General features: G+C 39.0%; 1 protein-coding gene across 5 annotated transcripts in view; it reads left to right on the forward strand.

The window, feature by feature from the left end:
- Positions 1-368: 368 nt before the first annotated feature.
- The window catches only part of ARHGAP5 (Rho GTPase activating protein 5), a 73,703-nt gene continuing 58,655 nt past the window's right edge, over positions 369-15,416 (forward strand). For 2 of the 5 annotated variants that reach the window (XM_073010904.1, XM_073010907.1), the window contains exon 1: positions 3,006-3,178. The gene's annotated coding sequence lies outside the window, so the exon portion shown is untranslated. Of the gene's footprint in view, positions 1,969-2,208; positions 2,410-2,691; positions 2,796-3,002; positions 3,179-15,416 lie in introns of those variants that run through there. The other 3 variants (XM_073010906.1, XM_073010905.1, XM_073010908.1) reach the window with 3 other exon arrangements.

A 15,416-nucleotide genomic window follows, 5' to 3' on the forward strand; every position in this document is an offset into this window, starting at 1 on the left:
TTTGAGTAGGGAGGGTGGGTGTTTTAAAACTTTTTCTCTGAAGTCTTGGCTCCTGATCAATTTTTAAAGATGCTATCTTATATATTTTTCCTCCTGCTCTTTAATGCCTTTTATTTATAGATATATAAGCATAATTAGCTACAGAATTCTGGCCCCCAATTCCCATTTCAGATTTTTATTGATATAGAAAACTCTATTTTTTGAGAAGAGCAAATTACATACAATAACTTATTTGTACTAGTAAGCACCTTTAGACTATTAGTATTGATAAGAAACAAAGTCCTAAATTTCCAGGCTCCCTAAATCAAGATAAAGAACTGAAAATAATGTCGACTATGAAAATCATTGTTTGGAAATCGTGATTTTTTTTTTTTTTAAACGTCTTCTGGTGTCTTCATTATAAGAAAATAAATGAGATTTCAAGTCTTCCCCGCCTCCAGTATCATGACCTATAACTGAACATTACACCTTTTTAATGTTTTCTTTAGAAGCCCTGATTTATTTGGCTTTTGTTTATGTTGATACATGTCCATGGTTATTAAAATTTCTGATTATTTAGGACATAATTTTTAAAGTATTTTTAGGGTATACACTGTATAGTACTTAACATCTTATTCAGGTTATGACTTTGAACTACATCATTATAACACTAAAAAAGCAACCTTGGCAAACTTCAGTACCTTACATAAGAGATAAAGAATAGCTTGAATTTAAAATACTTTCTATATGTTTACTTCAGGTATTCTTAAGGGCTTTTTGTACAAAGATAAAAACATGCGTTGGAGTGCATTAACTTTCCAACTTATATAAATGGTGTAGATACCTATGGCATTAATACCACATTTTGATGGTTGGATCACCCACCAAATTCCCTTCTCTCCTTTTTTACTTTTTTCTGTTTACTTTCATTGCAAGTTTCTTTCCGTACCCTTCTTTCCCACCTACAATTTGTAACTGAAAGAAAGAAGTAGCTACAGACCTTACCTAACCTTCTTAACCTGCTTGGTAGGGAGGATTCAGATGCTCGAATAAGGGATTTTAGTCATGCCTTTTAGAAATTAGGGAGCAAGAGATATATAGAAAAATTAGAAATGTCTCTTCTACCTTTATTAAGTTTACCTTTGAGAAATATGAAGAGGGGCAGAAGGACGGAAAAACGAACAGAACTTCTGCTGGAATATTGTGACAGATTTACTGACAAATATTTTCTAACAGATTTTTACCAACAGGCAGTTTTTGTTTTCTTTACTGACAGACCGTAAATGTACTTCTGGTTGGCAGCAGCTGCATCATTATAACACTAAAAAGCAACCTTGGCTAACTTCATTACCTTATGTAACGTAAAAAATAAAGAATAACTTGAATTTAAAATACTTTTTATATGTTTACTAACAATAAACTATTTTCAATGCAGGAAATAAATCTTTCCCCAAAGAGGAATCCCCCCTCAATTACTTTCTTTTAGACTTAACAAATTGGAGTAGATGTGGTTTTGCTCATTCTTTTATCTGCTGGCAACTATTTTAAGTCTCCTGTGTAAGACAGATTCCGATGACCTCGGGAAAGTCACAGGACCTCAGTTTCTTCAATGGTAAAAGCAAAGGCAGTGGTTTCTACCGTCCTTTCTCACTGCACCATTCAGCGCCAGTGCCCTCATAAGAAACACACCCAAAGCCCAGTGTGCTCTATCTCGAGACTTGTGAAATTTCTAGAGTCTCAAAGTGAGTATGTTTAAGGCGGTATAATAAAAGCCAGGTGGCCGACAGTTCCTAAAGTTAGGCTGGTAGTGGCGTGAACAGGGTCCTTTGGGCCACCCTGAGACCCGCCCCAAGTCTTGGCTTCTCGCTCCTCGTCTTGGCTTCTCGCTCCACTTCCACAGAACGTACTGAATCAGGGGCCTGCATCCCCGCGTCGTGCCGACGGAGAAATGGACTCCTTTTCTCGCTCCCGTGGAGTTACGTCTTCTGGGTGAGTGTGGCACCGGGTCCTGGGCGGGTGATGTCTGTAGTTGGCAAGCGATCCTCAGCCAGAAAACTGGCCGCGCACACAGGCGCAGACACGCGAGCATGTTCCTGTGAACCAGCTTGGGCGCATGTTTTCCTCCCTTGCATTCTCTAATGCTCAGAGACCGTAAGGGGATTTATCGAGAAGCATTCCGTGCCCATGCCCGGTTTGAAACCGCGAGCACAATATCTGGTTCCTTTGCAGTACGGTGGTTTGCTCCTGAGTTACGACCAGAAACCGGAACAGAAGGAAAGGGAGAAAGCAGGGGAGGTTCGGGGACGACGGCGCTCCGGACAGCAAGGCAGCAGCTTCCAAAGCGTGGAGGATGGGATTGAGGAGGAACGGAATACGGAGAAAGAGGGAAGCTGAGGAAAAATACTCACGCCAATGGGTAAAAGGGAAAAGGTGAGAAGGAATGGAGTAGGAGAGGGAACCAATGGTGGGAGAGGCGGAGGAAGAAGGGGGAGGGGCAGAAGCCAATGGGGGAGCGGAGAGGAGGGGGAAGCAGAGGGGAGGAGGGAGCGGGGACGCGGGCGAGGACGCGGTCCCGCGCGCTCGCCCCCTCCCTCCGACTGGATCGCTCGCGCCTTCCCAGGCTCCCGGGAGACGAGGGCAGGGGCGGGGCCGTGCCGGGCGCGCGGCGCGGGAGGTGTCGCGAGGTGAGGGGGCGGGGGCGGGGGATTGTGGGGCCGGCAACGCGGGGTGCGCGCGCGCGCGCGTCCCGTCCAGGCTGCGCCGCCGCTCCGCCCCCGGTCGGGTGTGTGGCTGCGCGCGCCGGGAGAGATGCTGAGGTAAAGTTCGGGGAGAGAGGGAGAGAAATCCGTCAGCGCGAGGGAGCCCGAGTGGCCGCCATTACTGAGCCCGGCGCGGCGGCGGGCGCTGGGGAAGGGGGGAGGGACGGGGCCAAGGCTGGTGGCGGGAGGGAGGGAGGGAGGGTGGGTGAGCTGGCTGCGGGAGCCGTGGGGCTCAGGGTTTCGGGGCGTGTGTGTCGGGGAGGGCGGGGGGAGGTGGCTGAAGGGACGCGCCGCTCGGTGAACGCGCCGGGGAAGAGAGGCGAGCAGAGAGTGGAGGAGGAGGCGGCGGCGGCGGGAGCGCTCCCCAGGAATGTCGCTGCCGCCGCCACCGCCGGGGCCGCTGCCGTTGAGGTGGAGACGGAGGAGACCGACGTTGTTAGGTAGGACCTTGCGGCCCCCGCTCCTCCGAGCCTGCCTGCCCCCTCCCGGACGGGGACCCTCCTGCGGCTAGCTGCCCCGCTCGGTCGCCGCTGCCGGTTGTAACCAGTTGAAGGGGCTGGGGCCCCGCGGCCGCCGAGGGGAGCCTGGCGTTGCGTTCGGTTTTCGCAGGCCGGGCGGGCAGCAGCTGCAGCGTTAGGGATACGGTCGGCGTGAAGGGCAGAGAGGCCGGGGGAGGGGGTGCTTTCTTTCTCCACAGGTGACGGGGCCAGGGTCGGCGGAGGCCTGGTGCTGGCGGGGGATCGCCGGCCCCGCCAGGCGTCCGCTCTCGCCCGTCGCCTCACTTGCTCGGGTCTCGGGTGGTCCATCGGGAGGGGAGGTGGCGGTGTCCGTTGGCCGGGTTGCTGCTGTTAACGAGTTCCACCTGGAAGGGGTACAGGGGGCGGGTGGAGATTCGCGGAAACAGTCTCGGTTGCAAACTTAAACGCCTTGTAGGGGGATCGGCCCTTTCACTTTCCCTCATCTCCCCGACTCCTCCCTGGGTTCTCTTCACCAATTTTCCATCCGCTTTGAAGCTTGGAGTAAGATCTGAGAAGTTGTACTGCGCAACCAGAGCCCAGAGTCCGATGGGCTGACTGCGACTGGGTTGAGGCTGTGATACTGAGTTTTCGCTAGAATAACCTCCAGATTCTTCTTCTCTTTCCACTAAAGAAAAGTATCGGGGTGGGGGTGGGGAACCGCGCGGGAGCGCGCGCGCACTTATCCACACAGAAATACTCCCTCTCACCCTCCCTCTCCAGCGTTATTAGAAATGCAGGAGAGCTGAAGGCACGGGGGTAGCTGAGGTTGAAAGGTGCACGGAAGTAAGGGCAAACTGTTATTAGGACGTTTAGTAAAATCCCGAGAAAGTTGTAGGGGAGACGCTTATACTTCTACCATGTGATAGAAATTCGGATTTGGCCATAGCTTAATAAATGGGAATTCAAATATTTTGAGACAGAGCAAGATAGGCATATAGATGGGTTTGTGCTCACGTTTTAAGTTTAAATTCTCATCGATCATTTACTTTTTCCTTTGTGATAGGTAGGAAACTGAATTTTTCTTTTTAAATGTTCAGGTGTAAAACAGCAAAATGCTTCGCTGTATTTACTAGTACTTGCTTATGTTGCCTTCTACAGGTGGCGGGTGGCGGGGGCGGTCGAGTTTGTCAGTTCCTCTTAAGTCCAGAACCAGTATTCAGTTAGAACAGTTAGGTGTTAGGTGGTGTTTATCCGCCTGAAGGATCTGGTTCACTTCATGGGAGATTGCTCTACATTTCCATTTAAAATGGTTCTCCTAAAAAAAAATTTCATCTAGATGCAACGATTAGACATTTGGAATAATGTTTGGTTTAAAAATATGTTAATGAAACCTTTTGCTGTTAATTCCAGTTTATTTGTACTTTAATACCATAAAACGGTATTCTTATTCAGTGTTTGTAGATAACCATACTAACCGTATAGGTAACCTACTGGATAGTTTTCTGAGTAAGATTTTGCTTTCATTTTAAATTCCTTTCTCATTTTTTGCTTTCATCTATCCTTTGTATACTAATTGACCTCCATTACCTTTATCTATAGTACAAAGAGTGGTAAGTATGTGTCACCAAAAACTTGCAAAGATACTGGAGCAATTTATGACTAAACACACTGGAGTGAAAGGCTGCGCATACCTATGCTTGTAAGTTTCAAGAAATAGCACTATTGATCTAATTGACTTAAAGCAGAATCAGACGGTACAGATGATTAAATAACTATTGATTTGGTTGTCTTGTGTAGGCTACGTTTTTAAACCCAGATCAACATGTCTTATTTTGCCATTCTCTGTGCATTAATTATTAAGAGTACTGGGGAGTGAAGTGGGTTACCCTTTGATGTAAGAATTGTGGCAGAATTCTGTTATCTTTATGAGTTTTTTAGTGCCCCTCCCCATTTAAAGGACCTTAGCAATTTTTAAAATGTGTTCCAAAATTATTACCTTAATTATGTCACAAAATACTTAAGTGTTTTGAAAACCGTCTTCCCTTCTTACTTGTGTTTGAAAAGCGTATTAGCACATTTTTTTGGAGAGTTATTTTGACCTTGAAAGGTAAGATTATTTAAGGAATGAATATTGTATTTGCATTCCATTTTTGGATTTGAAGTAGCAATACAGCTTATAATAAGTTTTCTAACTCACTTTTTTAATTGAAGAAAAAGGTCTCATAAAGACTTTACTAAACTTTTCCATCATTAGCAGGATATAAGATGAGTGTTGGCCTTTCGTGATCGCTTCTTAAATATGAAATGGCATAATAGAGATTTTCTTGGTAGCTACAGAATAAGTTTTGTCACAACTCTAGTTTCCATAGATACTATTTTAAAAACTATTTATTTGGGTTGTATGGTCCACAGTTTTTTCTTTGCATACCAAGAAGGTGTGCAGTAATATAATTGGCTGAAGAAGCATTGTACAATGTTCTGTTTTCGTGATGTCTATGTCTCTAAAAGATACTTGTAATATATATTTAAAGTACACCAAGGGAATTTAATTTCTAAAAGAACTGTGAAGAAACATCAATAAAGTGATTCATCATTCAGTAATTTGAGTAATCAGGCTCTTAAGTGCAGGCTTTTGTCGATCATTTTATTGAAGTAGGAAAAACCATATTAGAAATTAAGAAAAACGCTTCAATGCTAAGAATTTTAAGTACGAACTTTAATTGGTTTTCAAACTCTGTTCCTTGGATTCCTGTGGGTTTTTTCCTAGATTCCTTGAGACTTCCTATGACAACCCACCCTCCCAAACCAGGACAGCTTCTGTTTTTATGTATTAAATGTATTGTATTTAAATATAAGAATATTTAACTTAATTAAATATAAGAAAAATATGTATTATTTAAATATAAGAAAAATAGCTAATGAGTACTAGGCTTAATACCTGGGTAACAACAAACCCCCTTGACATGAGTTTACCTTTATAACAAACCTGCACATGTCCCCCTGAACTTAAAGTTAAAAAAGAAGCCCCTTAAAAAAAAAAAAAAAAAACCATCTACATTAACTTTTTTTTAAGTCTCTGATTTGTTATTCATTAGTTCAGATTACTTTTATTTAGCGCTTACTATGTGCCAACCCTGGAATTACCAAGATAAATTAGATATAGGTATAATAGCTCAAGCTGTGTAAAGGAGTAAATAGTTAAAAATATTAAGATGTGAAGAAAAAAGAATGCCTGTTTTTCTCAGGACCTCTGGGAATCCTTCATAGAAGAAGAAACATTTTGAGTTTTAATTGCAAGTAGGAGTTTAGATGTAAGAGAGACCAAAAAGGATAATCTTTTTTTTTTTTTTTATCCCCACTGTGTTTTGGAAGCTGTCTACAATACTTTAGATTTGCAGTGAAATGAAACAGATTGTTAATGCTTGGTCATATATGTATGTTTTACTTCGTAGAATTATTACTTGGGGAAAAGAGCATAACCTTGTAATTTCATGGTTAAAATTTGACTAGTATGTCACTTGCTTAGAGTCTCAAGCTTTTTTCATCATGAAGAGTTAATGGTAAAAATAGATATTCGTTTTTCTAGTGTTAGATTAGCCTTAGCCTGTTTTATTATCCCTGGCCAATATTTTATTGAGCAGCGAGGCACTGAGTGATACAAAAAGTATAAAATATTACTCCCTTAAAAGATCTTTTAACTTTTGTGGAGAGACAGTGAGCATGACATTTTAAGAATTTGAGGTATATACAGGGAGATACATACTGATTTAAAAGTTAGTAGAAAGGAATTTAGCTAAAGGAAGTATTACTTGGATTACATACTGATTTAAAGGTTAGTAGAAAGGTATTTAGCTAAAGGAAGTATTACTTGAAAGTAGCACACAATTGGGGTAATGAAGGGGGAAAAAGACATTTAGGTAAGTTAATGACAGTGTGGACTGAAAGCACAGATAAGTAGAGGACAGATTAGCAGATGGGAAGAAAATATAAGATAAAAATGTGTAGTCCCAGCTATTCGGGAGGCTGAGGCAGTAGAATGTGGTGTGAACCCAGGAGGCGGAGCTTGCAGTGAGCAGAGATTGCGCCCCTGCACTCCAGCCCGGGCGACAGAGCAAGACCCTGTTTCGAAAAAAAAAGGTAAAAATGTAAGAGCATCAGTTTTGTATCTTATGAGCCAGAGTGAAAGATTTGGGGAAGGTATCAATGCAAGAGTGATAGAAGGGGTGATGTGGAAATAAACACGTAACATTGGCATAACTATTTGTCTAGTTACTGTATTTGGCTTGTCAAACAGCCTTGGAAAAACTCTTACCTTGGCTTCTGATATGGCATAATTTGTTTATTTTCTTTCTGTTGATCATGTTCTTTTACTGATTCAGAATTGTTTGTTTCTTTTTATACTTACCTTTTGAGAGCCACGTACTCTTTTAGAGAACTAATAAAAAATTGACATTACTATAATCTAGAGCCGCGATCCTTTTTGGTACCAGGGACTGGTTTTGTGGAAGACAGTTTTTTCATGGAATTGGGGGCGTGGTTTTGGGATGAAACTGTTCCACCTCAGGTCATCAGGCATTAATTAGTTAGATTCACAAAGGGAGCAAGCAATCTACAGTTCTTGCTCCTCTGAGAATCTACTGCTGCTGTGGAAGTGGAGCTCAGGTGGTAATGCCCGCTTTCCAGGCCACCCCTCACCTCCTGCTGTGCAGCCCAGTTCCTAATAAGCCACAGATGGGTACCAGTCTGGGGTTGGGGACCCCTGATCTAGAGAATTTAAGATCTAGATTTCTACTTTTCTGTATTAAACAAGTATCTAATTCTTCATATGTTTTCTTTAGAAAATAAGAGTATTACACCAAATGGTCTCATAGGTAATTTTCTAAAGTTTATGATGCTGAAATTTGTGTTAGTAATCCTAAACTTGCCTTGTTTCATTACCGAAGTTTCATCTGTCTTTGGAAATAACACCTGAAAGTCAAATGAACCACCATCTATTGCTGAAACTGATTAGTTTTTCATTAAGAAATACTGGCTTAATGTGTTGTCTTTTATTTCTTATGTCTAGTAGCCAGTTCCCAAGCTCTCTTTCTCTTGCATTGCTCATTTATTTATTTATTTATTTGAGATGGGTTCTTGCTCTGTCACCCAGGCTGGAGTGCAGTGGCGCTCAGCTCACTGTAACCCCCACCTCCTGGGTTCAAGCTATTCTCCTGCCTCAGCCTCCTGAGTAGCTAGGATTACAGGCACATACCATCACACCTGGCTAATTTTTGTATTTTTAGTAGAGATGGAGTTTCACCATCTTGGTCGGCCTGGTCTTAACCTCCTGACCTCAAGTGATCTGCCCACCTTGGCCTCCCAAAGTGTTGAGATTACAGGCCTGAGCCATTGCTTCAGCTGGATTGCTCTTCTAAATTCTATGATAGTTCGGGGGCTTTTAGCCTGTAGTATTTGTCTGTCTCTTGGGCTGTGTGCCCAGTGTTGTATTCCTCTTCTAGACTAATCTGTAGTGCTTTTCTATTGCTTATGACAAGGTCTAACTCTTGTTTTCCCTTGAGACCTAGGGTCATAACTTATGTGTTCAAAACAGTATTTCTTTCCAACATGGGTACTGTGCTCAGCCATTCTACCCTAATTGTACACCTGGAGAGACGACTTTACAATCCAAATCTCGTCTGTTTTTTAAGGCTCACTCAAATCCTTCCTCATCATTGAAACCATTCGTCTGTTTCAGGGATCTACAAACTATGGCTTCTGGGCCAAATCTTACCTGCTCTCTATTTTTGTAAAATGGCTTTCTGCATTTTGAAATGGTTGGGGGGCAAATTAAAAGAATAATATTTTGTGATATGTGAAAATTACATGAAATTCAGATTCTCCTAAGTAAAGTTTACTATAACATAACCATGATAATTCATTTAAGTATAGTCTATGACCGCTTTTGCAGTATGACAGCAGAGTTGAGTAGTGTGACAGACACTGTGCAGCATGCAAAGCCTAAAATATTTACTGCCTGGCCCTTTACAGAAAAAGTTTTCCAAACCCTGAGTTGTTTCAACTTGCACTTTCATTTCTTTGAATTCCTGTTGCATTTATTAGTACCATGGTATAACACATTGCCTTTATCTCCTCAGCTATGGTACTATTTATTATTATGCGTTTTAATAATATAGTGTGGAAAGTGCTTTTCAGTTTTTTGGTTTTTTTTTCTTAATGCATACTTACTTTAAAGCTTATACCTCTTGTTGATATTCTTTTTCAATCAGGTGCTCTCATTTTAAAAATTGTTAAGCCTTACCTAAAGTTGTTTGTATAATGAAAATGACGGTTCCTCTACTATATGGCATTATAATATTGCATGTCAAATTATGCCCTTCTCCCCACTTCTCGGTTCGGTTCTCCAAGGTGGAGAGAAAAGGACCCAGACACTGGAAGGGAGGTGAACTACCAAGCCATAGTTACTGGCTTGGCAGACTTTCCTATATGTACCTTTATACATTGGAAATCCCTGACAAAAGTTAAACCGATAGTAGCTAAGCACAGTAAATAAATACTACGGTTGTTTACCTAGGTTGATGAACATGGGATGACCTTTGATCCTTCTGTTTTCCATACAGAAATGAAAGAATTTAGAATGACTTGCATACCAAGGCCTCAGGGAAATAACATGTTATCAGAGTAGGGTGTAGATTAAATAATAGGGTGGAAGTTAATGTGTTTGGGAATAGTTTTGGTCATTGGTTTTTTGCATATTTTCAGCAGTGAAGTTTTTTTTCCAACAAATTGAAGTATCAAAAGATAAAAATAGGTAAAAGCAGAATTACCTTTGCTGTGTGGGTTTGCCGAACTCCCAGAGTACTTTCCAGTTGGACCCTCGAAGTACTATAAACCTTTAGGCTTACTGTTTATATACCCATAATGTGTGTTAATGATCACATTATAGTCCTAGGGGAAAAAACTGGACTTTTTATATTAGTATATTTTGCTGTACTAGATGTAATGGGCCCAAAGCAGTACGTAATTGTTGTTAAGTGTTCAGGATTATTTAGTGGTTTGGAAGCTGAGTATTCTTAGTCTGGAGATTAAGTCATTTATTCATCAAATATTTACTGAGCACTTGCTGTGTGTCAGGCACTGTTGCTGGAGATATGATTCCAAAACAAAAATCCCAATGCTTCTAGGTTATTTAGTCACCACATAAATTGTTCAAAGTTTTGATAGGTTGGTTCTCTCTTCATTTGCCTGATTATATTCTTGTTTCAAGACTAATTCATAGGAATAATGACTTTTTAGGGCGCATTTCAGCATAAAAATTGTGTGCTTTGTGGTATAAACTGTGGTTCAAAGGTGAAGTATTATTTTGAGTTCAGGACTTTGAGACCACAACATAGTGAGACTCCCTACAAAAAAATTTGAAAATTACCTATGTGTGGTGGTGCACATCTGTATTCACAGCTGCTTAGAAGGCTGAGAAAGGAGGATCATTTGAGCCCAGGCGTTTGAGGCTGCAGTAAGCTATGATCCTGCCACTGCACTCCAGACTGGGTGACAGTGAGACCCTATTTTAAAAAAAAAAAAAGATTATGGAATATGAGTTCCTCTCCTACAGGTGTTACACTGTTGAATTACTTAGCTATTTTATGTGTGTTAGAATGACTTTTTGATTTCTTCTCACTTTTCACAGCATTGATAAATTTACCAGAAATAGCAACATTAAGAAAAGGCAGGCTGGGAGGTGGCTCACGTCTGTAATCGCCATACCTTGGGAGGCTGATGGAAGAGGATTGCTTGAGCCCAGCAGTTTGAGACCAGCCTGGGGAACATAAGGAGAACCCCTCTCTACAAAAATAATTTTTAAATATTAGCTGGGTGTGGTGGTGCATACCTATAGTCCTAACTAGACAGGAGATTGAGATGAGAGGATCACCTGAGCGCAGGAGTTCAGGGCTGCCGTGAGCTATGATCATGCCACTGCATTCCAGCCTAGATGACAGATTAAGAGGCCTATCTCAAAACAGACAAAAAACAGAAAAGTAATGCATCAGTATTACACTCTGTTCATCTTTTTTTGTTGTTGTTTTCTATTGCTGCTGAACAAATTACTCATCTTTTAGTGTGCAGTTGATTATTTTATTCTTCAACTGTTTCCGACAAGTTTGCCTAAGGTTGTAGAATATATGATAATCTTTGGGCTTTGTTCTTGTTTCTTTTGAATATTTGTTTACATAAGGGATATTTATTTGATTTAAAGAAGATAGAGCATGTAATTACAAAGTTCCTTCTGTGTAATTAGGTCTTGGAAATGTAATTTCTTATCATAAATTTTGTGATTCTGCAAAAGTCTATAAACAGCCAAAAATTTTGAATTAACTATATTTGGGGTTGCACTCAACTTCACTTTTGGAAAAAAATTTTTTTAAGATGTCATAAATTAAAATTAGATTGTTATGCTGGCTAAATACATTATTATAGATTATAGTTAGCTTTCGTTCTCATGGTTTCATTTTTGACTAAGTATTTGAGTTTAAATTAGGATTTATGCATTGAATTAGTAGCTATTATGTGGGAGGCACTATTGTAGGCTTTTGATATACTGGTGAAATAAAGATTTGTGCCTTGTGACTCTTTTATTACGAGTGGGATGCAGAGAGGGATAGAGTTAATGACATAAATAAGGTGTATAGGAAGTTAGGAGGGTAAAGAGTTACCAGTGGGGTCTTTGGGGATATTGTGAAAAGTTTAGTGCAAAGGCAAGAACATGCCTTAGCATGTTGTCTTCCTCTAGTGTGATTGAAGCAGAATGAGAAGGGTAGAATAGTATTAGGGGAAGCCAGAGAGGTAAGAGAGGGTTGGAGAAGATCTTGTAGTAAGCCATTGAAAGGACTTGCTTTTTATTTTTAGCAGTACTCGAGAGTTTTAAACAAAAGAGTGGGAAGCTCTGATTTATGTTTTAAAAGGAGCACTCTGGCTGCTCTGATATGAATAGACTGGGAAAAGGGAGCAGGAGTGAAACAGAGGAGTTAGTTTAGAAGACTTTGGAGTAATCTTGGGCCAGAGATATTGATGGGTGAGAGCAGTAAAAGTAGAAAAAACTGAAAAGTTAAGGATATATTTTAAAGATAGGACCATTAGGAATTTCCTGACATGGTATAATAATTTAAAAGCGTAAAATATTTTTAAATACATACCTTTTATTAATGAATGCATCAGTTTTGTGAAAAGGTACATGTTTTAGTTTGTTCTGATTTATTGAGATTTTTAAAAACTTTTTTTGGATTCCTCGTAGAACTTTTTTTTCTTGATTTGCAAAGGAGGATGCGGTGTTTCAATGGTCTAGTAAAATATCTTAGAAAACTTAGTTGTGAAGATAGTTTCATTTTGACACAATTTTAATTTCTATAAGGAATTCTATATAAGTAATTTCTATAAGATTATCCTAAAGATAATCTTAAAGGCAGAATGAGAGACTGCACTGCAAGCTATTAAAAGCAGCACTATTGCTTAAAAAAGTAAAAGATTGGAAATGAAGAGGTTTTCCTTCTAACCTTATAATTTCTAATAGGTTATTGCTACTTTTGTCTTGGTTTCTTCATCAGTAAAAATAAACATGATGCTAGATATCATAAGAGCAAGTTGCATGAAAGTAAGCTTATGTCAAAAATAGAAAAGATGTACATGATTGTCATAGATATTAAGACTGAAAGGAGTTTTTGAATTAACTCAAACAGCCTTCATATAATTGAAGACACTGGCCATTAGTTTATTAATGGGAGCATGAAAAAAACATAATTTTTTTTTGTTCTTAGCACTGAAAAAAAAATTGCTTGAAGAGGACAGTTTTGATCTGCATGTAAGGGGCCGATGGATAATTTGTATATATATATGAACTAAGTGTTTGAAATGAAATTCTCTTAAAACGTGTTACAGCCAACTTCATGAGATCCTTTGTCCATTGAGGTGGTAATACCATACTCATTCAAACAAATAGCCAAACGCTTTTGAGGGCAAGGTGACAACAATTTTTTTTTTTTCTATTTTGTGGTTTCTCAAACTCTTCTACCCCCTCCCCTGCCTTTTTTTGGTTTTGTTTTCAAACCAAAGCCTCTTGAATTAAGTAAACCTATAAATCAGATAAGGAAGGCACCCCTCTGGTGAGAGCTGGAAGGACTCTTCCAGCACCCTTCCCACATCTAGGTGGAAGAATTTTTCTGTCACAGTTTGAAAATCACTATATGGTGACTCACGACATAAACTCTGGAGTTGATTTCAAAATACCAGCAGGTAGTCTGCTTAACAGCCTTGTTAGAAGGATAAGGATGTTCCTCCCTGTATCTAATGGGCATTTTACTGTGAATTGTTGTGGAAACCATAGAAGTCATGTGAAACTACCTTATTTTTAATTTAAATATGAACACTTAAGATTCAGATTGCCAGTGTCAAATGAATGAGGATGTGTTGAAACCTTAGTATTAAATTTTAACCTCATTATAGTTTTTATTTCTGTCAAATAAAAAGCTTTCCAGTTTTCAGTGACCAATGAAAGGGTGATGACTTAATGCCTCCATTCTTCATTTAAGACCCTTTTGTTTCTGAAACTTTAAAAATACATTTTATGAGAGAGAATTTTCATTTCTGCTTTACCTTTCTATCTTAACATATAGAGTATATCTCAGTGTTTTGGGGTTTATGCTATTGGAGAGCAGAAGTGAGTCTTAATGAGTAATAGTATTCAGAATTACATTATTTGGGTAAGCATATATGACTTGAAGACAAGGGATGGTTTTACTTTTAAAAACGTCTTTGAATTACTGTTAGTTTTCAGAATAGATGTTTGTTTAATAAAGAGTTATATTTCATTATGTAACTGTAGTGTTTTTACTGTACTGTAAAAATTCCCCAAAGTAATCACCAGGTAAGTCTTCTTTTGATAAGTATATCATCTGCAGGTTTTGCTTTTCTAATGAAAAGGAATAGATCTTGTATTCTCTTGTGTTTTCAATATTTTGCAATTAATTAATTGTTAGGTATGGAATCATTGTGCTGTTTTGCATACTAAGTTCCCTTTATGTCACTGTATATATAGCTTTGTTGTCCAAAATACACTATGTTTTCTTCTCTGTAATATCCATAAATAAAGTGTTCACTTGTTCTTTTACACATTCAGGTAAAGAATGTTAAAGTTGATGCTAGGTACAAATTTTCACTTTGGCCAGATTAAGATTTGTAAAAATTTTACTTAATAAAAAAAGTTAATAGGATTGGATGGGACTGCCCTAGTTTACTTTACTACATGTATACACTGCTGCCACATAAATATTTGTGAGTCACAGGTCTCATCACATTATTTTTCATAAATCTTAAGCAGCTTACCATGATTCCAAGAATCAAATAAAGAACTGGAACTAATATTTATTAAGCCTTTTCTCTAGGCACTTCACATTTTAAAAAACGATTTATAGGTATAGCCCTGTTTTATAGATGAAGGAACTATGTCTTAAGAGTTTTAGGGCTTTACTGTTGTCATCAACTAGTAAATGATAGGAGTCCGATTTTGAAATCAGTTGTATTTACACATGGTTTCCACTTCCTTGTATTGCCGCTTCAATATAGTAATATTTACTACAAAAGTGAACCTAATATATATTTTGTTTGACTGTCAGATGGCTATTAAAGTTAATGTTTACTTGAGATTGATGGAATAAGCTTCTAAAATATGAGAATAAATCTGAAATTTTATTTTTAAAAATTATGTATTATAATTTTACCAGAAATATTAGTCAAGATTTTAAATTATGAGCACAGTTTATCTTCACCATTAGTTAGTATAACATATGTTCGGTGTAATTGAAATAGATGTTTACTTACAACAGAGGTCAGTGGACTAGCAGGTATTTGTGGGAGAGGGGAGGAAGTGGTCTTTTCTTTTCTTAGGTTTTTTTTGTTTGTTCTTTATTTTGTCTGAATTGAGGATACTTTTCATATGTGCTGATGTACATTGCTAGTGATTTTTTCCTATCTTGTGAAATTTGGAGGTGGAAGTGATGTAGTTCTTTTAATTTGTTCTCAAAAGAATGTGAACAATCTCTTAAAAACTTTTTTAAAAGACCAATTTATTACCTACATGAAAAGTAATCAGAATTGAATTTTATGGAATTCTTAAAAGTTATCTTGTGTTGCTAGCATATCAAATAATTCTAAAAGATTGTCTCAGATATATCAT

Source organism: Chlorocebus sabaeus, chromosome 24, assembly GCF_047675955.1.
Source record: "Chlorocebus sabaeus isolate Y175 chromosome 24, mChlSab1.0.hap1, whole genome shotgun sequence".
NCBI lineage: Eukaryota > Metazoa > Chordata > Mammalia > Primates > Cercopithecidae > Chlorocebus > Chlorocebus sabaeus.